Raw genomic sequence first — 25,240 nt, forward strand, 5'->3', positions numbered from 1 at the left:
TGAGCCCCAAACTCACAAAGCCCCAAACTCTTGGTTATTGTCTCTTAATCCTTCCCTGGAAAATCAAAATTCACCTTCTCAAAACTGAAAGCATTATCCCCAGTCCCTTGAAAGTTCTCTCCCTCCACTGTCCCCCATCTCGGGGAATGGAATCATATTTCACTTGTGATGAAAACAAGAAAGATTGGATTTATCTTTGATTCTCCCTCTTCTTCACTCAAAACTTCCAATTTATATTTAAATTCTGGCAATTTGATGTTCAGTATATCTCTTAAATTCTCCCTTTGATCTTTTTTCTTTTTCTATTACTACCCTCTGTCGGCTGTTACACTTCCCCTGGACCATGTTCACGGTGTGGTCTTCTCATTGCATTTTCTCAATCCATCACTTATGTTATTCCAACCCATCTGCTTCTTGCCATCAGAATTATATTTCCAGAATTCTCTCCAGATCCTTCCGCCCACTCTCAGATTCTTTCTATGGCCCTCCTGCCAACGGGAAGGCTTGCAGCGCACCGTGCACTGATCTTTTCAGCTTCATTTCCCTGAATCCCTCAGTCTCTCCAGGGATACCTGCATCTCTGCTGGCTCCTTTCAGAGCACTTCTGTTTCCTTGAATCTTTCTTCACATCGTCTCTGCATTCTGAAATGCCACTCACTGGACCACCTGATGAAATCCTTGCAAATTATTCAAAACCCAATCCCCAAACGTAGTTAAACCAACAGGACCTCCTTTCTGAGGAATTACCCAGCTGCCTTTCCCTGAATTCTTCTAGCCTGGTGTTTAGGACTTTAGAACCCTCTGTCATTCCCACCTCCTTTTGTTGTTGTTCATCTTTTGTTTCTGCCATTATATGTCAGCTCACCATGTTTCCTATTCTATCACATTTGAATGACAAAATTAAATTCATTTCTGTGTATCCAACACATTTCAAACACCTGATATATAAGAGGCACTAAATAAATTATAGCTGAATAAATGTATTGCATATGTATTGCAAGTAAGTAATTGGTCCAGTTTGGGGGTTCTGTTGCTGACTGTTTTTGGAATGCATTCCCTTGTTTTATGTTTTACGAGAGAATTTGAAGATACACCCTGGCTTCTATGACCCCTGGTGAGAAGCTATTTGAATACTGAAAACAAATTTGCTTTAATTAGCCTTACTATTCTGTCTCTTATTTAGAAGATGAGCTGAAAATACACTCTTTTGAAGTAATTTTTGTACTTTTTTGTGAGATACCCTATTAGGAACAGACTGGAATTCAAATCTTACAGGTAGAATATATTATTAATCACTGCCTCCATTTATTTTACAGTTTTCCCAGTTTTCTTTGAATGGCCAAAGAGCACACCCAGTATATCTGAGGGGGAAGAGTAGAAATTTTTAAAAACTCAATCTATTGATCATAATAACAAGCACACACTATGTGCCAGTCAATATTCTGTTTACTTTATATAAATTAGCATGTTTAACTTTCACAACAACCCCTTGTGGTACGTACTATTAATACACCCATTTTACAGAGAAAGACACTGAGGCACAGGACTTGCCCAAAACACAGAACCCGTCAGCATTTGAGCAGAATGTGAACCCAGGCGCACTGATTCCACCTCTCATGGTCTTTTGGCTGTCCTACAAGCCTTTCATTAACAGATGCAACTCATATGCAAAAAGTAAGTAAAAAGCCAAATAAAGCAGGAGGTGAGTTGAGGTTTAAGGAGTTCAGCAGAAAGGCAAGAGAAGGTGCACTTAATTTTGACTGACGTCAGAAACTGATGCAGAGAGGAGAGGGCCACTTGGACGCACTCATCTGCGAGCAGGGCTCTGACACGCCGCCGCTTTAAGGGCAGGTCAGGGCTCCGTGGATCACCTTTCTTTGCACTCTATGCTTCTCCCCACCCGACAAAATCAGCAGTTTCCACTTCCTTCTATCTGTGCCATCGTCTCAGTATCACAGACCCTCCCACACTCTCCCCACGACTGCAGAGTAGAATTGCATCAGTACGTGTTAAGCAGTTTACATCAGGATGTGTACGCCCTTAGCTTTATAACAAAATGCTACTCCCCGAGCATTTCTTTCTTTTTTTTTTTTTTTTTACTATTTTATTTATTATTGTTATTTAACTATTTTATTTTGGCAGGGGGAGGTAATCAGCTTTGTTTGTTTATAGAGGAGGTGCTGGGGGTTGAACCCAGAACCCTGTACACGCTAGGCATATGCTCTACCACTTGAGCTACACCCTCCCCACCCTCACCTAGCATTTCTGAACTCAGAGGGTTGTCAGCAGATGATTGGCGGGCAGCCCAGTACGCAGGCCCTTTCACAGAGTCGCGTAGCAACCCTGCCTCTCCCTCCCAAAGAAACACTCTTACTCATGGTTTTCTGGACAAATGTCAGCTTTGAGTGCACACTGCTCAAATCCTAAAAATTCTGAGGTGAGATCTTTTATTATAGCTTTGTTAAGTGATAAGTAATGATATTCAAGCCACACACACAAGCATTTGCTGATTCATTTATTTTAGCTAGAATCTAAAACTACTTTTCTTTTACTAAATCTCCCAAAGATCACTAACCCTTTGCCTTTCTCTGCCTGCAATTACGTGAAAAAGAAAAAGCACAGATGTCCTCTAAGCCGATCTTTTAAGCTGTGTAAACAGTAAAATTGGTTCACATTTTATTTAATCAGTACAAATCAGGAGAACATTTTTGGAGGAGGGATAAAGAGATGATGTTTTGAGCTGTTTAGATCTCTTCCTCCTCCCTCCCCATCATCTCACAAACCTCTCACCTATAATCAGTGCACAGGTGGAATCTCAGGTCCAGTATTAAGTAATTCACTAAATTTAAAAAAAAAAATCTGATCTGCAAAACTCTTGAGTCACTAAGAGAAAAGAAAACGGAGAAAATTTGTTGCGCTTTCTAGGTAACTCTTCATCAACTGAAATGATGACTGATTTGCAGTATCTTTTGAAATGCTGGAAGCATTTTCTACATCCCTCAATGTATCAAATACCAGTGTGGTTGAAACTCTTCCAAGGGCAGTATCTGAAGGGCCCCTCACTCTTCCCCCTCCACTGACTCCCACAAAAGGAAAACTGTCTTTAAAATGTAATTACCTTTCTTATTAGAGGCAATGAAATATTTACTAAAAATACTCTAAAGGATTTCCGTCAAGCACCTTGACTCCCACTTGCTAAGAGTTTGTGGTTAAGCAGATGAGCCCTCGAGCCTCAGTCTTCCTCATCCGTAGCATGAACGGATGACTGATGTCCTACGGAAAGCATTCAGCAGCAGCGTGCCTGCCTGTTGAGTTTGTGTAACTTAGACCACCAGTCTAGCAACAGGAGTCTATGGAGGTAGGTGAAATAATCATCAAATGAGTTTGTTGTGAGAATTACACAAGTTGAGATATAAATTTAATGGAATAACGCCTGGCCAATACTAATGGCTCAACATAAATTACTTTGCTTACAATGCCGCCATTATTTCCCAGTTAGAAAATAAGGTGTTACTCGCCCTATGACAAACAAGTAGAATTTTTTCCCTAATTCCCCTTATATCCCCAAACCTTCCTTACTTCCTTGTTAGAAGTTACAACTAAGGCCTTACTAGGCAGTGAGGTTCCTGCAGGAAAGGCTATTTTTCTGATCACCCTTGTATTCCTTCTGCTTGCAAGACCATTTGGGAGGTCTTTACCCTTGGTCGTTGTTATGTTTGGCAAATGTTTATTTGAGATAAGGGCTGGGTTCCTGGAGGTAGGAGAGAAAGGACAAAATAAGAGCTGTCAAGACTGGCATCGCTTTGAAGGGTTGGCATTAAAAATCAAACTTCATCTATTTTGCATTTTGCCAACATGCAAGCGGCCGAGGAGAGAGTGTGGGGGAGTGTATCTGCGGGCCTGTGGACAGAGGGCTGGACCTGGCATTTAAACATTTTTTAGCCCAAGGCAGATTTGTGGGGCACTATACATTGTTTCCTCTCTGCATCTGGGAAAACAATTAGTCTGTAAACTGCAAGCCAAGATACCAGTCCTCCTTGCCATTTCTTTTGTCTTTTTTACTGTGTTTATTTATTTTTTGAAGCTGCCTTGTATTCAGCCTTCCTCTGGGCTCAGTAACAACAGGAGCCAATATGCGGGCTGTGCCCCTGTTCCTCGGAGGTTTCCAGAGATCGAACAGGACCCTGAGCTAGTGGACTCAATTTTAATAACATGACCAAATCAAGCAAAGGAAAAAATTCAAGCTCCACTGACTTGCATAGCTGCGCCTCAGGCCAAGACAAGACAGACCCATCAGAGATGACTTGCTACCCAAGACTGAAGGAAGAATAGAATCAAATAACAACTGTAATCATGGCATTTAGTGCAGTGGTAAGAGGTTCCATTCGAGTGCACTGATCTACCCAGGGGTAACCCTTTTCCAAAGGGTAGCCAGTTATAAATCTTCCTGACAAACCTGGTCATCAACTCCAAATTCCAATCACTGGGTAGAGGTTTTATGCGAGCCCGCAGTGAGTGACACTTCAGGGCACAGGGCTTATGTTAATATGCTTCAGATTTTTCACATCATATTCTCTACACATCGTTCGATTTTCTTTGCCAACTGCAGTCAGTATTTCTTTCCATGAACAAAAGTGTTGACGTGCATTTGTCTATTACAATGTATTAACATTCACTTTAACTCACATAGTGTGTGAATCATCACGACAATTCTATGAAGTGGGAAGGGCTGGCATTACTATCCCATGTGCTCAGATGCATGACTGAAACTCAGAGTTATCAATGCATGAGAAGTAACTCAGCCTAAATTTGACATCTTTGCTCTTTCCAGTCCTGTGTTCTTTCCAACTTCAGTTTTGCCCTCAGCATTGCTCTAAACAGTCAGTCTCCCTGTCCTGGCCACCTTCCTTCTCCATTCTCCACATCTACTATAGTAAAAATGCATTACTTTCCCCACACCTCAAAGATCGCATTCTTCTCAACAAGGTTGTCACCTGCATAAAAAAATTAGGGCTTCCAGGCATGAACAACCTCCATTTCCCATTTTATCATTCATCGACACCCACATGCACATGCTTTTTACTTTCATTGCAAGAGAAGTGTGCACCTTTCGCATTAACCAATTCTTCTGTCTGTGCCTCTAATTGGTTCCCTTGTGTCAGCTGCCATTCTCTCTCTCCTCTTCCTTGTTTCTGTCACAGTGTGAGCTTCCCCAGCAAGAGACTGAGGCTCTGGATGTGGCTCTGGGAGCCTGCGGACCAGCACCGTCAGGGGCGACACAGGCGGGACTAAGCAGTGTGAGGGGTCGAACGGCAACGTGGTGGCAGCAGAGCTCAGCACAGCCTACAGGAGCATCCTAGAATGCATCCTAGAATCAATAGCTTTCATACCTTTAATATGTCCTCCCTCTTAACATTCCTACTGCAACAAGATTCTTCCTTTGTTTTCATGTGCTCAGAGGTTGTGCTTTTGTCATTAACTCCAAACTGCTGCTGTTCTAATTCCAACTCCAGTTACACAAAACATCTCACATCAGAATGTCGAAAGCCATCACTGTCCTGCTAACAAACATTCCCCAGAATGACCTCCAGCAGCACCTGCTCCTCCGTTATGGGCAGCTTCCCATCCTAGCCATCAGTCGCAGACTCATTAGCCTGCATCTCAGGCAAAGGGAAGTCGTCACCCTGTGACTCTTCCTTTTACTCCTGACATTAGTTTTTCGTTTTATGCCAGCACAAGGATCATACTCCATCACTAAATTTTTTTCAGCCAAGACTCAGTTTTTTGGGGTTTTTTTTCCCTGTAGAACACAACAGTGTGATGACACTATTTCTTCTCGCGTGGGTCAGGACAGGATGTAACAAAAATGTCTTTTGAGTCAGTGTTTTCTACTCCTGAGAATGACAGGAATACTTGTCACATGTGAAGTTCCAGCAGAGACCTGACACCACGGAGCAAACATAATATGCTATTAGGTAAAGAGCTACGTATTAACCAAAAATGAAACAACAAGGCATTAAAAATACAGTATCAAAATCACAGCAAACAAACCAATGACTAGATGCTCCTGAGTTGAACGTACACAAAATAAATCTCCTTTTTCCCCCTTTAAGTATCATAGTATACGGATTCTCAAAGTGTGATCTGGAGATCCCAACCACAGAGAACCCAGAAGAGCAAAACTCTCTTCGTAATAACATGACTTACCCTTTTCAGTCTCATTTTCCCATGAATGTATGGTGGATTGCCTAGAGGCGACCTACCAGGTAGTGTGGTAGCTGAACACAGAAGCCGATGCTGAGGACGAGCTGTCTTCTGTTAAGCCACACATTAATAAGATCTGTAAAAATATAAAATAATGACATTTTTCTTACTAGTTGTTGCTTGTTTAGGAAAGTAAGGTTGTTTTAAACATTAAAACATAGGTTGATTATATTAACAAGTAATGGGTTTTAAGTTAAATAATTTTTTAAGTTGTCAGTCTTACTTTCTCATGATAAATACCAGTAAACATAATTCTAATAAACTAACATTCTTTGGGTTTCTTAGCAACATTTAGTAATGTAAAGAATATGGAGACTAAAATGTTTGAGAGCAGCTGTCAGAGAATACACCAGAGATGTTTTATTTATTTTTCTTGCTGTGTTCCCAGAGACTCACAAGCTGAGGAACAATTAGTCTGGAAGAATAAAACCCACCCTCCACCATCCCCCTCCCAGCGCTGGGAGGAGACGAGAGTTAGGCATTGAATGTATCTCTGACAGGGTCTCAAGAGACCTGAACCTTCACACCAGTTCCCTTCAGGTGAGATTCGGGGGGGGGGGGGGGTCAAGGTAAATTTGGGAGGCGATGAATTCCACCAAGAAGGTTTCTGTTTTCTTGATGTTACTTGTTAATTTACTCCTCAAATCTATCCCTTTCTTTTTACTGTCAATGCTACCACACTATTTCAGTGTTGGGCTAATGCAATATTCTACAGTCTGGTCTTCTGGGCTAAAGTCTCCTTTCCTCTAATCTATACCACCAGAACAATTACCCCAAATTGAACTTTGTCAAAGATATCCTCACTTAGAAATATTAGTGACATCCCCCACCGCCTGCAGCCTGAAGTCTAAACATCTTGGAATCTCAGGGTAACAGACTTTTCAGTCTATTCAGGAACACAGAAATCATCAGACCCAAGCCCTGCGTGGTCTAAAATAAAAAACTGATGTCTGTAAGTGATGTGAGTTTATCATGGTCATATGAACAAGAGCAACATTATCAAATGGGCATTCTTGTTGAGTCTGCATCGGACATTCGTGGTGCCATGAATTGTCCTAATTTACGTTTCCAAATATGTCCTTCTATTTCCCAACCTAATAGCTCTACTTCAGCTGCCCTATTCTCATCGTCCTGAAGACATACTATGTACTGTATTCTCACCCACCCACGTAATTCTCATTTTCTCCTCTGCTCTCTAAACGTATCTTTTAAGATTTGTCAAAGTCACATCTTCCCTCGAAGATTCTCTTGGACCAATTCAGCTCACATTAATCTCTCTCTTCTTGGTATTCTGGTTGAATTTGTCCACACATAGCACTTACTGCGTTCCTGTAACATATGGCCATGCACGATACTTCATTTTTTGTGTGTGCACCATTTACGTTTGCATCTTAAAATTTCTGCCTCATGTTGAGCACATTCAGGGTATTTAAATATACCAGTGGAGTATTACAGAAGCTCTTCTTGGCAACATTAGCGAATAATATATTGATTACATCTTTTCATTTGTAAGACTATATTAACTGGCTTATTAAAAGAGACTAGAAACACAGAATTCAGTAAGTCTACAACTGACTTCCCCAATGATCTCCAAAGCATTTTTCAGTTTCATTGATCCTCACGTCATTCCTAAACTTAACTCCACATGCAAAATCAATTCAGCTGCACTGATAATCAGGTCTGCTACAAAACCACCCGCTTAAACAAATATGAAAGAATTTTGAGTTTGCCTGACCTGATTTGTGGAAGACTGTGCCAACGTGAAGTGAGATGGAGAACTTGAGAGTTCAGAGGGGATGGGCACATATATTTATGTTCAAAAAAGAGCAATTGAGAGATGCAGAAAAAAAACGAGCAGCCAAGTCCAGTTTACCGTATTACCTAACAGTGAGCTGGTAGATAAGAATCTGAATCCCTCTGCCCGTTCCTTCATTTGCATACTCCACCGATGACGGCCAAAGTCCGCACCAGTGCCACAGAGCACCTTGACTGGCCCCGGCGCCCTTTCACAATGATGCACAAAGATGCCAAATAAGCTCTGGCAAGTGCAAAAGTCCAGTGAAAGGAAGGACAAGGCAAGGACCAGCCATCATAACCCAGGCCCTATTCTTACCACCGTTCTCATTTATTTTTTGCTTATTTCAATATCTATGCGATTCTTCCTGATTACAAAGATAATAAAATCACTTGCCTCATTGAGAATATAAAAAACGAAATATAGCATTTTTACTCTCCTCAAAAGTTAAAATTCCTAAACATTGTATTGCAATACATAGTGATCTTTGTTTGCCTCATGGAGAAAACATTTATGATGAAAATACAATTGTCAGTTCTCTGCAGGACTGGTGTGCTGTAGGAGAAAGATTATTGACTTAAGGGCTAGAAAATTCTAAATTTAAATCCTACCTCTCCAGGTTTCAAGATGCATTATCTGTGGCATTTGATTTTTGTATTCCCACCAAGTTACCCACCTCTTTGTCTGAAATAATACTGATTTCATAAAGGGTTGTTTGGGAAAATACATTAGATAACAAAAGTGAAGCGGATGGCAGAAGGATATTTTCATAAATACTAATTATCATCCCTTATACCTGTCACTGCCCCTTACCCAGATCCCACACCACACACGGAGTTTCTGAACATTTTTCTATCAAATGTATTATGTCTGAAAACATCACAGGAAATCACACTCAGCATCTGAAAGAGAACTGATATCGTGCAGGGAAACTTTGAATCATGATTCATTAAAACAGTCCAACCTATTTCTGTCAACTTTGAGGGATGAGTTCTCTGCCGTTCCTCTGCTTATTTATGTAAGATCAATGGAATCTTTAATGTGTGTTTAATATCTTCGGGCTCTGAGAAAATCAGTAGAAGCCATTCATCAAGGCACACAGATGTGTGCGTTCAGAAGGACAAGACGAATGCAGAGGGCTGATTTGGGCACTAACTCATAATCAATTCTTTCCTCAGATAATGTGGAAGTTTCTCTTAGAGATCAGTGTCCTCCTTTACGGGTGAGAAGATTATCCTCTGAATAATGAAGACTCCCCGTAACTTTCAGGATTGGAGAAAGCTGTGTTGGGCTCTAGACATTCGTATTGTTTACACAGGGTCCTTGTTCTGGTATCTGTGTCTTTAATTAAGGTCCTTTCTTGACCGTGAAGAAAGAGATTTGTCATTTCTCTTCCTGGCTGTTTTAAATTTAATTGACGGATGCTACAATATTTAGCATGTGTGTGTTCATTATTGTGTGGATTTAGAATATTTCACTGTAACTTCTGCTGACTGTAGCTGAACCAAATAACTTTATACAGAGATCTGGCTTCAGTTTAGTCACAGTCTGATGATTCAGTTTGATTTCGTACCATTTATTTTTCTATGTAAAGTAGTCTTCAAAATTGTGTGATTTGGAGTCCAGTGGGGGTACTTACCTGGTATATTCATCCACTCTCCAATTTTGTTTTATTTTCTTCAGTTCTTTTGAGTTTTACCACATCTTTAAAAAAATTTTTTTAATCTATTTTGTTTTAATTTTTAAAATTGAAGTATAGTTGATTTACAATGCTGTGTTAGCTTCTGGTGTACAGCAAAGTAATTCAGTTATGTATATATTCCTTTTCACATTCTTTTTCATTATAGGTTATTACAAGATATTGAATGTAGTTCCCTGTGCTCTACAGCAGGGCCTTATTGTTTATCTGTTTTATATACAGTCGTTTGTATCTGCTAATCCTAAACTCCTAATTGTCCCTACCCCCTTTCCCCTCTAGTAACCACAAATTTGTTTTCTATGTCTGAGTCTGTTTTTGTTTTGTAAATAAGTTCATTTGTATCTTTTTTCTTTTAGATTCCACATGTAAGTGATGTCACATGATACTTGTGTCTCTCTGAACTTACTTCACTTAGCATGATAATCTCTAGGTCCATCCGTGTTACTGAAAATAGCATTATTTCATTCGTTTTTATGGCTGAGCAGTAGTCCACTGTGTGTATATACCACATCTTCTTTATCCAGTCATCTGTAGATGGACACTTAGGTTTCCTCCATGCCTTAGGGCTATTGTAAATAGTGCTGCTATGAACACTGGGGTACACGTATTTTTTCGAATTAGAGTTTCCCCCTTATATATGCCCAGGAGTGGCATTGCTGGCTCATATGGTAAGTCTATTTTTAGTCTTTTGAGGTATCTTCATACTGTTTTCCACAGTGGCTGCATCACACTGCATTCCCACCAGCAGCGTGGGAGGGTTCCCTTTTCTCCACAGCCTCTCCAGCATTTACTGTTTGTGGACTTTTTAATGATGGCCATTCTGATCCGTGTCAGATGACAGCTCACTGTAGTTTTGATTTGCATTTCTCTGATAATGAGCAATGCTGAATATTTCTTCAACTCTTTTTAAAATATCACATTTCATGATCATTTACCTAACACGGCGCTTGGCATTTTCCGTTTCACACTTCTCTAATCTGTGTGCAGTAAGGGTGGTATGCCATGCTCCTTAAAGTAGTTCTTTGCAGTGTGGTGTTTACTGAAGCATCTGTCATAGTTTTGTTACACAGAACCCAGAAAACAAAATATTTGTGTTCCAAAGACGCAGGCTGCAGATGTAAGCACAGCCAGGCATAGCTATGACAGGGATAACACAGTGAAAACGTTCACTTTTACCTGAAACATACATCCTGCTGATGCAGGACATGTGATCAGGCTTTGCACAGCAGAACCCTCCGAGGTGGAGCCGTGTCAGGGTTTTGAGGGGGAAGTGTCTCCTCGTAAAGATACATAAAATATATTTTATGGGATGCTGGGGCATTCATCCCAAATTTAAAGATAAAATTAAGCAGCAGATTTCTCCTGGGACAAGCACAGTGACCAAGTCATCTCACACCTCCAGTAATTCAAAACATCTGGCAAAACAGAGAAGCAGAGTCCCAGAGCCAGGACCCCAGCTGGACACAGTCCAAACCGGAGGTGGGAGAAGATTTACTACAAGTGATGTCCTGTGTTTGGATTAATACTCATGAAAAGACATTCAATCAATGCAATAACAAAACTGTTGGGCATTACAAACAAATGTTAAGACAGACATACTTAGGACCTGTCAATCGTCCTCCTAGGAATATATCCATTGAAAAAGCCTGCTCATGTTTACCAAGAGACATGTACAAGAATATACCACAGCAACATCGTCACACCATATTAACAAAAACCTCAAAACAACTGAAATGCCCATCAAGCTTAAAATGGCATCTGCATAAAATGGGACATTCTATAAAAATGAAAATGATACACTTGAGAATTTGGGGGAAAACAAATCATAAAAACATAACATTAACCAAAGCAAAAGCAAAAGCCACATACAATAGGATACATTTGTACAAAATTCAAAATATTTATTAAACACATAAAAATATATTTAGGGTTGAGGTCCTTAGGAGATAAATTATGAAGAAATACTATTGAGTATTTTCTGGAATTTAATTATATGAAAATACAGAAGTCTGATTTGCCATCACTTTGTGGAGGGGAGGGGTGGTGACTGAAGTGAGTGCAGTGAGAGGTGCTGAGACTTTGTGATGCATTTTTTTGTAGTTAAGACTTTCATCGTGTCCATCATGTCCAGGTGCTGTATTTACTTTGTGATGTATCATTGAGCTTTTCATTTTCTGCTGGACTTTTCTAAATGTGTAATATATTTCACATATCTAGAATGATACATTTCACATATCTATGAATGGTTTGCATTTGCAGAGAAAATATGAAAATGAACAAGCCTACAAGACAGAATAAAAGGGCAAGAAAACTAAACCTCCTTTCCTTTTCTATGATTTAATTCATCAAAAATTTCAGGTAGATACTGTGTGTGTGCACGCACATGTCTGTGTGTGTATAAATGGCACTGCTTGGTGCTGCAGTATCTGAAGAATTTGTAGCGCATCACAAAACCTGACGCTTAGAACCACATGCGAGCTACCATCACTCCATCATGTTACAGTGGCCTTGTCTGAAGTGCTCAGAAAACAATTTCACAAAACTTTCCACGAAGTAATTTTGACCTATAAAGGAAGCATGTCACTGTGACCCCACATTTTACTTAAACTGAGATGGAGTTTGATATGATCTGGGTTTTGTCACTGACATGCACTAAAACCTTGTCAGTGATTCTCGTCTGACATGACAGATGACTTCTTATAAACTTTTATTATGTGCTTCTTTTTATTCCTTGAAAAATGAAGTTGTTATGGCTCAGAAATAAAAAAAGAAAAAAAAAAAAAAAACCTTAGAAACTTAGAGTCAGCTTGGTGTCACATTTCCCGGAGCAGGAGGTGGAAGAACAGCGCATATCACGCTGCTCTTTTCTCCACCGTGACCTTCCTCCACTCCTCGGCCACATCCCCATTTTTGCCTGCTCACGCTGCTTCCTCGGGGGCGTCTAATCTCTAAGCATGGCCTCCCTGTCTCAGCATCTCTTATTGACTTTTCCTAATCTTATTATTTCTGCTGAAATTTACTCTGCACGTCATTTTTTTGCTAGCCCCGCACTGTACATCGATGGGATTCACCCCGGAGGAATCTTTACATCGCCAGCCTAACAAATGAAATTAGGGAAGCAAGGTGATCAGGTCTAGAATCTGGTGGGACCAAAGAACCAGCATCTACATGGAGCGCGCCATGAGAATTTAAACCAAGGTCAGCGGCTAAGGACGGTATTGACCGCAATGGCTCAGGACCTGTTACGTTTTGTTTTGTTGTATTTTGTTTTTAATGAGGTGCCTGCTTAAACCTTAAGGGGAATCAACAAATAAGAATCATATGATAAAAACAGAAATGTAACTTCTTTTTTTTTAAACAATTTGGTGGAGAGAAAAGACTATGATCTTTGGTTTCAAATAGGACCGCGTTCACATCCAAGCTCCACAGTTTGACAGATGTAGTATCTTAACATCCACAATCTTAGTGCATTTGTCTATGAAACAGAGCTCTTAAATCCTTAAGATCTTATCTTTAGAGTCAAATGAGATTTGGGTTATGAAGTGCCCTGCATTTATTTGACATTAATGAATGTTAACTATTATTATTGCTGCCTAATTCCTTTGACACCCTCACCTTCTATATCTGACCCTGCATTCACCCTTTCCCTACAACAAGGGAAGTCACAAGAGTTGCCTTTCTTTCTTTCTTTCTTTCTTTCTGCAGTGGGTATATAAGAGGCATTGAATGCCTCCTAAGGCTTTCATATTACATCATAAGTTAACGAAATGGAGCGAAGAGTGAAGAGCAAGTAAAGACAGCAAGGTGAGACTGGAAGAAGGGAGGACGGTAAAGATGGAGAGACAGACATACAGACAGATAAAAATAAATAAAAACTATGTGTGCATCAAGGTTGGCTTGTGCTGAAGGATGGTATTGCTTCTGTATTTGAAGGGCTACAAACCCCCTAATTCATAGTCACATTGGGATTCAGAAATGATTACAGGTAAATTCTATTTGGGGGGGGGGTTATTTAATTCCATGTCTTTATTTGGAGAACATGACACTGTAAGTATGATCATGCATAAAAATATTAAAATGCTACAAAATGACTTGTAATGAAAAACAATATTTTCCCTCCATACCTTTCCTTATCTACGGTTTTATTCCCTTAAGCTAAATACTTTTTATTTTAAATATTTCTTCAGACGTCAACTTCAGTATTTCATAATAGGATTTGTATCATCTTTTCTAGATTTTTCAATTTTAGTCAAGTATTGTCTTCCTCCCACGACTATTTAGAGTGTTGTTCGCTCATGATACTATCACCAGTTTCCCTCCATTTTTCTTGCAAATGGTAATATTAATGCTTTTAGGTTCGTTATAGGTTACCTTTGTTACATTTTTATTTTCATTCAATTTTTTGTAGCTCCCAGCTACTTAGGTTTCTAAAGTTCCTCTCAAATCTCCTCCCAAATTTACCCTGCAGGCAACTTCCTAAAGAAAAGGATTGTGGAGAATCCATTATTTCAGTAATTAAATACGCAAAATACCTGTTGCCAGCCCTCATTCATGTAGGAAAGCTTAACTAGTGTAGATGCTGAGACCATTTGCCACCAGAAATCCAAAAGACCCACTTCATTGTCTTTTAGTTTTGATTCTTGCTACTGAGTCTTACAAAAATGTGTTTCTTGTTCCTCTGTCAAGTGTCTTCTATTTTGGGGTTGTTTTTTTTCTTCTTCTTTCCTCTTTGGAGCCTTACGGAATGCTCTCATTTTCCTCCAGTTTTCACAGGGACATATCTAAGTAAGCACTGCCCCATTTGCTGAATAATTGAAGTCTCGCGATTTCAGTTATAAAATAATTCATCTGTATGCGTTAAGCCATGGGGTACTGGCCTCTGCTTTCTGCTTTGTCTTTAATCGGATGATGGGAATTCGCATTACTCCTCAGTGTCTCTGCTGCTCCTCGCTATTTTCAATCTCTGACTTTTTGTTCTTTCTTGGAGACTTTCTCAACTTTGTCTTCTTACCCTTACACAATTTTCTTTTTAATTTCAGAAATCAATTTTTAAATTTTGAAGTTTTTTATTGTTAACTAGTTCTTCCTTTTAATTATATTATTTTCTTGTTTTATGTACAAAGTAGATTAAAATCTCTGTAAATACCAATTTTTCAAATTGTTTTATGTAACTGAATTTATTTTATGATAATTTTAAAGTGTGTTTTATTTCCTTTTTCCCCCTTTTCAGACATTTCTAAATATCAATAAGCTTTGTTTCATGTTTAAAGACAAAGCAACAAATGCAAATAATTGTGAGAAATAAGTGTATGGGTGATGCTTCTTAACTAACAGGTTTTGAAAACTTCCTTCCATGAGGAATGCATTCAATTTTCATTAGTCATCACTCCCCCGATTCATTTATAGCCCCTCAGATATTAGTTGAAATTCTTTGTCTACTACTTACCTCTTTCATTCCCTTTTTGCTATAGAAAAATCCCTTTCAAAAATCATTTTAATTGGGTAACTGGTGGGAGTGGAAATGAATGTATACAATAAAGCTATTATTTGAAATGCAACTAAAGTATTTTAGTGTCAGCATGCATGCTAATTAAGATAAATATTGCTAAATATAAAACCAATGGAGCCTTTAAGATGTTGCTTACTTACAGTGCATTTTATATGAAATTTATTTTAGCTTTTATTATTCATAAATTTCAGGAAGGAAAATGAGGCTCTTAAGAGATTACATAAATTCATTAAATTCACAGAGGTATGAAAGGATAAACCTGGGATTCAAAGTCAGTTTTGTTTCAGTAAAAAGCTCTTTTCGGCACCTCAAACAGCTGTGTGTCTCCCCGCCTAGGGAAACCTCATTTTCATTTCTGAATGGGGGTGATTTTACCTCCATGGGACATTTAGCAATTTCTGGCGTATTTTTTACTGTAACAACTGTAGGACGCTTCTAGCATATGGTGTGTGGAGGCTGGAGATGCCGTTAACCGTCCTACAATGAGCAGAACACTTGCACAGCAGAGAACAGCCAGACCAAAATGTCAATAGTTTTGAGGTCAAAAACCCTTGGTCTAATTAGAATGCAGAATTTCCATAGACATTAGCAGTGGATAGCAGCATATGAATTTCCAACAAGTTTATTGCAATTTTTACTCTTTAGAATTATAACACAATATCATACACAGTTTTATAAACCATTCTATAAGGATTAAGTCACATCTTAAAAATTATAGTGGAGACCCACATTCTTTAGAATGGGACATATTATATAAATTCTTGAAATATTGTTGATTTTAAATTCTGTGAGTAATCTATAACCTTTCTCCTTTTAAATATGGTCCTTTTATTTGATGATGCTGAAAATTACGGAGTGAAAGTAAAGGTCTGAGGAATGACTTTGTGCTATTTTACTGAAGTTGTATCTGAAGAAAGACAATCAAGGGTAGTCACACTTCCCCCCTGTTTTAAAGACATCAAAAAATGACACACTATGTGCTCCAGCTCCCTTTCTCACCTCTGATGCCTTTGGAGGATCTAAATCTCTCCAAAATATGTCAGCTCAACCATTGTCCTTTCCATTCATTCTATAGCTACTGTTCCATGTCCCTCAGTTGGCCGTGCAGTTTACCACTTAACACAGGGCTGGTGTCTGCCTGCCTGACGTTTTCTAGCCCTGGCTGGGAAGCCAGCTTCCCAGAGAGCAAGTCCTGCCCCGATGGTGGGTGGCTGTGTCCACCATGCCGTTCACCTTGGCGGAGACACTGGGCTGTCCTCAGCCTGCCTGCGAGAGTGAATTCCACACAGCTTCAGTAATGAAGGGAGGGGGGAAAATTATAGTGTTTAGCAGAGGATTTTTAAAAACAATAGCATACCTTTAAGCAGGTCAAAATGAATTTCTCTTAAATTCTACAAAGAGGCAGTTTCAGTTTCCCTGAGATTCAGACTCCCTGGAAATGTGTTGTGCTGTGAGCTGGTGTTTGCCCTAAGCTATTTTGAGAAACCTGTATTTTAAAAGGAAAAACATTAAAGTTTTAATGTTTTTAATGTTAATTAAAGTTTTATTGTTTTGATGTGATTCATATTAAAGCTTTAGTTAAATATATCTGTTCAATTAATGCCGTTTTACTTACATTTCTTAAAATAAGCTTTAGAAAATGTAAAATACTGACATTTCATTATGCAGTGGTTTTTTACTTTGAAACTGCATATAAATAACATTCATCAAAAGTGTTTTCTTCAGATGGTATTTGGGTGATTTAAGCAGATATAGTGGGAGAAAAACAAATCTTAAAATAAGGTTACAAAAAAAGTGCTGGAGAATAGGAAGGATACAGGGCAGAGGGGTTAATCTAACCCTGGAGGATAAGTGAGGTCCTCTAAGAGGAGATCACCACTGAGCTGAATCATAAATCATACTTGAGCGTTAGACGGTCAGAAAAAGGGAAAGGAATCTTAGGCCATATAAACAGCAGGCCCCAGAGCACAAAACAGGACAGCAGTGAGGATGGATGATTTCATAAGCATAACTATTAACCTGCCTCCGGCTCGCACTGAGCATCTCCATGGCTTCCGTGCCAAAAGTACCCCTCTCCTTTTTCGTCTCTTGCCTTAGGTAATTTGGGGTCAGTAACGCCTACAGATTGTCATGAAGTACAATATATTCGTGTTTCTTAAATCTTCATTTTCTTTGTACTGATTCCATCGATTGTTGCGAGAACGATATTAAAATTTCTGACTATAATTTGTGGATGTCTCTGTTTCTCTTTACAGTTCTTGAAACTGCTATCCTAGATAGCTTGAAGCTTTGTCATATTAAAACATTCTTTTAAAAATGGTTTATTTTGGATATGGTATTTTGAATGCCATGTGAAATGTGTATAACAGATATGTGGTCAAATAAATTTTGCTTAAAAAAGGAAGAAATGAAAAACATTTGAAAAACATTTAGAAGCATTATTATTCTGGAGGTTTTGAGTACCTACATAATACCAGGCCTCTTTAAATAGTTCTTCAGTGAAGCCAATTCAGATCTGAGAAGGGGAAGGGAGAGGGCCCTGGTTGGTATAATACAGGGAAAATGGGGGTTTTAGATTATCTGATGTATTTCATTATTTGGGGAAAATAATATCAAATTGATTTGTTTCACCATTTAGAAAAGATGGATAATAGAAATTTAAAAGCTAAGCAAATAAAAAGGAAAGAACTTTACGTCCGTGTATATTAGTAATTAAATCTGCTGCACTGTTTAGAAAATACGGACTCACAAAGACTGGACGATGAGAGTGTTGTTAAATGGCTTTTGTCCTGACTGTCCTTATGCTGACCGTGGAGCAGCTGAGGGACCCGCTACAGGGGATACAGACAAAAGAGATCCCACGAAGAGCCAAGCGCCCATCACTGAAGAGATCAACAGCTTTCCTCACTGGAAGCAACACGGAGGCACAACAAAATTTTGCCTGCATGTTCCATTCCCAAATTAGTTAGCTCTAAAAATCTTCCCTGAATTCCCGGGAAGCCTACCCGCTCCTGAAGATTCCCCGCTTCTTCATGGCCAGCTCCTTCTATACAATGTTATCTCAGGTCAACTGAGTAATTATCTCCCTATACTTCCAAAGAAACTGTAAGCCCACAGCGGGGGGGGGGGGGGGGGGGGGCGGGAATAAAGGAGAGATAAACCAAAGACTTAAAGAGTCTAGTGATAAGAAGGAGTCAGTATTCACAAGACTGTAATTTAAATGGAAATCCACAGAGGATTAATAACACTTTATACAGGCTAGTATTCATTCACATTTTTTTCTGACTTCCTTTAAATCTTGTGTTTTATTTTTACGGTTTATACTCTCTGTCTGCACTTCCCATGTCCCCCCAGGAGAGACACGTAACCCTGAGGAAATGAGTACCCACTCGGGCAGCTAGGGCAGGGATGGGGGAAGGGCTGCTGTCTGAACAAACCGAAACCATGGGAGCAGCACATTAGCCACAGGCTCCTGGAGTTCACGGAGAGAGGAAGCAGAAGTCAGAAGAAAGGAAAGCGAGGCCAAACCCAAACTAGTACAGGACCAGGTATACGTTTTCTCAAAAAGAGTCACTAAATTAATCAGGGCGATTTCCCCTCCCAGAAATGAAGGACTTTTTCTAATTCCTAAATATCAATTTTTATTGCTTCCCCCAAGAAACTGCACAAATCTTTAAAAGTAATTTAAGGACAGATGAAACCTGAGCATCCACACTCTCATTTGACATCAGGAACTAAGCCAGAGAATTGTGTCTCCTCCAGGGGACAAATCTCACAGCACTGCCCCGTGCACAGAACGCCCGCTCTCCATTTGTGAATTTTAACAAGCACATTCACATTTGAGAATGCGAGCCTCTCTTCCCTAGCAATATTTTGGGGATAGGGAAAAATAGACGTTTTCATTAAATTCAGGTTTTTGTGAAAAAGAAATTGTAACTACCTAAAGTCAAGTCAGTGACAGCTCTAGTCAACTGTCGTTGTTATAAAAGGAAAAAAAAAAGTATACTGGAGGTCAAAAACTAGGAATTGTGGGAGAGTCACACATGTGCTGAGCAGATGGAAAAGGAGTCAAAAATGAAAATGTATATAAAGATTTTTAGGCTGCAATAGAAAGACAGGTATATAGTGTAAAACAGGGTCAGAGAAAGCAAGAATTAGCAGCAAAAGGAAAAATATGCTGGCAATGATCAAACGTCCAGGGAAACTGAAAGAAGTAGGTAAAAACTTTCTTCTCATGTTATTGATTATCAAAACCAAGTCATGCTCCTTAACGGGATATCATTTGTAAGCAAATGATATAATTTATAAATATATTTTTAAGGATTTAATTTATATTATATATAATTTAAATATAATGTATATATAATAAATAAATATTGTATAAACATAGTTTATAAGTATATATAACACATTGCATATACTACACTGCATATTTAGATAGATGTGATATATAATATATATTCTAACATATATATTTATAAATTATATTATTTATCTTTAAGAATTTAATTTACAGCCTCATAGAACAATACTTTCTCTGCTTAAATATATTGTCTTCAGCAGTTTGTAGTTCCCAAAGTGACATCATATACACAAGCAAACTTCATCACCTCGTATGGACAAATGCTCTCCTAGCTTTCTACTCTCCAGCTCAGCAGAGTTAAGACTTAGCATGACTGAATCCCACAAAACTATTTTGGTTGCAAAAACACTTTGAGAGGTTAGAAGAATTGGAGGGAAAAAAAAATGTTTAAAAGAACTTTTACCTTTGGTGACATGAGTCACCTGTTGATCTGTTGAAACAATTTCTCTAAACAGATATTCTTAACTTATGTGGACCCAAGGATAAGTTTTGGGTTGTTGATGATGCCATGAGACTGACTACCAGATTGTGTTAATACGTATTTATACAAAATTCTAAGAAGTGTGTCTCTGGCTTTTATCAGACTCCTAAATATCCGCCATCAAAATAGGATCAAAATATACACCCCACAGGGCCTGACCCACATGGTTACGCCCCAGAGACTCAGCCCTCGTCAAACATGTTATCTGCGCCGAAGCAACAGATGGTGGAGAAGCAACATAGTGAGAGTTTGGCTCCAATCTCATGCCGCCCCTTGACGAGTGGCTGCAAAAGGCACTTCACCTTCAAGAGATCCCTATTCCTACCTGTATAAAAGGAGTGCTTTGGGCTAAGAAAACGCTTCTAAGAGTCTGTCTAGTTCTAAGGACTCTCCCTCTGACCTTTTCTCCTCTCACCCCAGGAACCCGTAACTCATCCGAACAGGCCTTCTTATGCTTATAAGCATAAAATCTGAAAGTCAAATGAGGCAGAAAGAAAAAAATTTAATAGATATGCTGCTGGTCGGCATATTGAATGGTTTAGTAATTTATTGTTCCAAGTATCTACATTTTTAAGGATAATGCCAAAGGGTGGCAAGCCTATGAGGGCTTAGAAAATTGCCAGCATTTCAACTGTCATTTAAGAAAGTTTTTTATGCCCCCTTTGCTAGCTCATCTACTCTTTGGTGTCTAAATGTTTCAGCATCTTAATGCTATGTTCCCGTACATGAAAATTCAGCCTGGGGTGAGTACTCCATCCGTGTAAATGCCCAGATGGTGAAAACTATGCAGAACCAGGCAGTGGCAGGCTGGTCCCTCAACCTGGAAAGAAACTGCGATCAACTTGTTAGAGACCATCAGGTCACGCTTGACTGTCCCTCCGCCATCAGGACGCTGTCGGGGTGGGAGATGGATGCAGCACTGCCACACATCTAAAGCACCAGTCGCCACCTTTGTTTCCAAACATAAACTCTAGATATACTGGGCTCAGCAGACTGATGTGTAAGTGTGTGAGAAAGGTTGGAAGGGAAAGCAGCAGCACCAGAAATACATAGTGATGAGGGGGATGTTGCCAAAAGGCTGGTTTGGCCGAGAGAGCTCGTTCACTGGACTTCAGTCAAAGAAGCTTTAGTTACGTCCCAGGGCGGTTGTGTGGGAGTGTACAATAGTTTCCACTCTTTTTCTTTTCTTTTTTTTTTTTTAATTCTCGAAGCTTCAGTCTTCAAGTTTGTAAAAGAGTATGAGAATATCGAATCCATCATTTTGATGGTCAAACAAGATCATATAAGTGCAATTATTTAGTAAAGCTCTCTACAAATTTAAAGTATTTTAATATAACCCACATTGCATGTTATCTAAAGTTTAGAGCTTTGACCTTCTGTGGTTTGATACATTGCTCCATAGTCCAGTTCAGTCACTCTCATATTCAACACAGCATTTGCCCAAGTTGTCTTGACCTTTACCTAAAGTGAAAAATGTCTATATAAAATGTTAATGTTTCTGAAAACCATTTTAAAATACTTTCCAAAACAATTTATAAAAAAGAAACAAAATGAAATAAAAACAGAATAGAAGCAGGTTTCAGAAGGTTGGAAAAATTATTTGGGGAGCAAATTACAAAGACGGACATGGACTTAACACTTCTGTGTTTTGGAAAACTAGAAAGGGGAGGGCAAGGAATCAGTAGTACGTGGGATTGGAGCCCTCCAGCAGCTGGTGGTTTTCCGCTGATTCCTTCATGGGCTCTCCCGATGAAGCTTTCCATTTACTAATGTATTTGCAAGTACTACGCAGCCCTAAATCACACGTAGGCGTTTCTCCCCCTTTCCAGAGGACTGGCCTCAACAGAGCTGGATTTACTATTAATATGTCCTGTTCCTCTCTCTCTGAAAAGAATAAATAGAGGCTGATCTGGGACAAATCATTTCCTGTGCTTAATGAGTCCCTGTGTGTTAATAATGTTAACTGTTGACTCTGTTCCTCACTCCAAGTAATAGCACATTATATTTGTTAGTTCTTGAAAGCTTTCAAAGGTTTTTTTTTTTTTGCTTGCTTGCTTGCTTGCTTCCTTCCTTCCTCCATGCCTCTCTCTCTCTCTCCTCTCTCTTTTCTCCTTCCTTCAATTTTATATACAAAGCAAAACAGGCACTTGTTCTTGCCCCATATTTCAAATGAGGAATCCGAGACTCAGGAACAATCTTCTCCCCTTGCCCAAGGTCACATAAATTAGGCTATGAAATTATGATCAAGGGCATTCACACACTATTTGTTCATTCATGAAATAGACACTGAATTGCCAATAGGTACCTGGAACTCTCCAAGGTGGTGGAGGGGGGCTGGTGAATGACAGAGACCCAGGCTTCACCCTCCAGCAGCCCAGCCAGGCAGGTGGGCAATGAGCCTCCGAAGGCGAGGAGACGTGGGAAGGAAATGACAAGGTGCCTTGTCAGTGAATGACAATGGGGCACGAGAGACCTTGGGGATCAAGGAAGTTATTCTCTGAGAACACGGTGTTTAAGACCTGAAGGGAAAGTCTAAGTCAGATATAGAGTGAGTATGGAGAAGAGGGTGTTAAATTTAAGGGAGCAGAAGGCAATACAAGTGCACAGAAAAATCTAGAAAGTGAAAGACATTCAGTATAAACAGAATTTACTGGGGTAAGAGTTCCCAGAGCTTCAGCCCACTTCTCTCTGTCTGAGCGCTCTGCCCACCGTGGACTGTGGCTCACGGCCTCCTCTCATTCAGGTCTTGGCTTAAATGGGAAAGTCTTCTTTGACGACCTAATTTAAAATTACACCCTCCCAGCACTCACCAATCCCCTTGAAAACCTTATTTTCCTGTCCTGTGTAGTCTCTTCTGACACAGCACGACTCTGTCTCTCCCCCTGTGACAGCGGAGATCTGCACTGCTTCCTCCTCCTCTGTACGCCGAGAGGGACCGGCGCATCGCGCGTGGGACGTAAATGTGTGGAGTGAAAGGACAAGGGACAGAGAGAGAAACCAAGACCAGCGCTGAGACAGTGGCAGACTTTTTAGGACGTCGTATGCTGTGAAAATCACAATGAAAAAGACTGCAGATAGATTTAAACAAGGAAAAACATGATTCCAAAAAAAAGAAAGCTTTGGTTTTCACGTGGAGACTGGCCCCAAAGGAGGACAGGTGTACGTGGGGGTGAGTAGCAAGGAATTCACTGGAGTGGCTGAGGCCACAGGTGCTGAGATGTTGACAAGTTACAGACGCTGGGCTGGGACTGGAGGAATGAAATGCAAGGTCCTCGCTGTGGGCCCTGCTACCGAGCTTGAACTTAGCTTTGCCGACAGCGGGGAGCTATTCTAAGGTGACTCTACTAGGGAATGTGAGGCTTCTTGTTTTGGAAAGTTGGCTCTGATTGATGGCAGCATCTAGAAGGCTGAGCGAGGGCTTGACATGAATGAACGTGCCAACTGGAGATACGTGACTTCTTTAAGGTCATGTAACCAATGGAGCTGAAATTCTGACTTTCAATAATCATGCTGTGTAATAGTAATAATGATGACGTCACAGCTAGCTGGACGGCAAATGGTACCTGTACATAATCTCATGTATTCCTCGCAGTAATCTCGTAAGGTAAACGATATCATTACTTCATGTGTGTGTGTGGGTGGGTGGGTGTGTGTGTGTGGGTGTGTGCACATCCCCACTCATCCTCACAAGCTGAGTGATGTGGGAGGTACGGGTCCCCAGCCTGCAAGCCCAGAAGACCCACACCACTTTCCAACAGCCCTCCCCTCCTACTCGCCCCAACCCCTGCCTGAAAATGGCTTTTGGTTCTGTTGTTTTTTCCCCTGTAACAATAAACGCCCTCTCACTCCCCCTGAACAAGGAGAAACTCCCTTTGGGGTTTGCCTGAGTAAAGAGCCTGTTCCCTGGCAGTCTGAGTCCTGGGGAACGTGTGCGGCTGGTTTAATAGGCAAGATTTAGTGATATTACTACTTTTATGACACAGAAGCAGCGATCACAAGAAATAGTGAGTGAGGTGAATGAAGCCCCTTCTTGGAGGAGGAAATGGAAGTTAATAAAGAATATAATTTAAGGCAAACAAAACAATCACCCCATTGCCAAAAACAAAACATAACAAAGCAAAGCAAAACAAAAGTTCTTTTTGAAGTCACGACCTCTAATCTTTCTATTTATATCACCTTGCTTTCCTGACATCCTCTTACAAAATACGCTAAGGTGTAACATATTTTAGAAAGATTTTAAGTGTCAGTTTTAAAATGGAAAGTTTCAGCTATAAGGGGAATTCATTTACATTAAAGGCTTTATCCCTACTCGGGCTGGATTATTATAGAAAAGGAAATGCTTATACAAACTACACTTTTGTGAAATTAAATTTGTATCCACTTATGTCAAAAAAGAGAAATCACCCAAAATAACTCCATCTTTCCATTTTCATGACAGTTCAGATGATCATGAAATAGAGTATTAACCCTCGCTTAACATAACTTGGCTTCTCCAGGGAGGCGAGGTTTTGATGGTGAGGCAAAGCACATTTGCCCAGAAGGTATTTCAGAAAAGATTTCTCTAACTCACTGGTGATGCAGTTCTCCAGTTCACACACATTTGTGTCTTATCACGCATTGAGTCTCACTTTTTATTAAGACACTGGCTGCTTCCTATGAGATCAGTTTTGGCTCCACAAAGTCATCATCATTATTTAAGAAATACTGGCACTTGTTTATAGAGGTTAAAACACAAAAATGATTTGGCGTCTGTACTTGTGCCCAAAATAATTAGTTATAAATAGATTTCACCTTCTCTTGGGCGAAGGGCAAACATAGCAGGGGTCTCCAGCAGCCTAGGGCAGCCAAGTAAAGTTGAACAATGTTTGCCGTGAGCAAAGATGCCGGGCCTGGGGTGGGGGGTGGCTGAAATCCAGCCAACATTCAGCCTGCAGGTATCAAGAAAGAGTAACTTTTTCCAATTTGTCTAGAGTCTTGGAGAGTTTGGCAGAGGCTGATGAGCTCTGTGACCTTGGGCAAACACTCTCAGGCTCTTTGAACCTCAGTTGCTTCAACTATAAAATAATAATAATACTATTTAGACCATAAAATGCATATGGACTTAATTACACTGTAAATTCTATACTCAG

At 39.8% G+C, this 25,240-nt stretch overlaps 1 long non-coding RNA gene across 1 annotated transcript in view; it reads right to left on the reverse strand.

The window, feature by feature from the left end:
* The window catches only part of LOC116147620 (uncharacterized), a 306,975-nt gene that overhangs the window by 160,220 nt on the left and 121,515 nt on the right, over nt 1–25,240 (reverse strand). Inside the window, exon 4 of the long non-coding RNA XR_004131158.2 lies at nt 6,264–6,340. This is a non-coding gene — a long non-coding RNA (uncharacterized LOC116147620). The remainder of the gene's footprint in view (nt 1–6,263; nt 6,341–25,240) is intronic.

The sequence above is a fragment of the Camelus dromedarius genome, chromosome 19, assembly GCF_036321535.1.
Source record: "Camelus dromedarius isolate mCamDro1 chromosome 19, mCamDro1.pat, whole genome shotgun sequence".
Taxonomy (NCBI): domain Eukaryota; kingdom Metazoa; phylum Chordata; class Mammalia; order Artiodactyla; family Camelidae; genus Camelus; species Camelus dromedarius.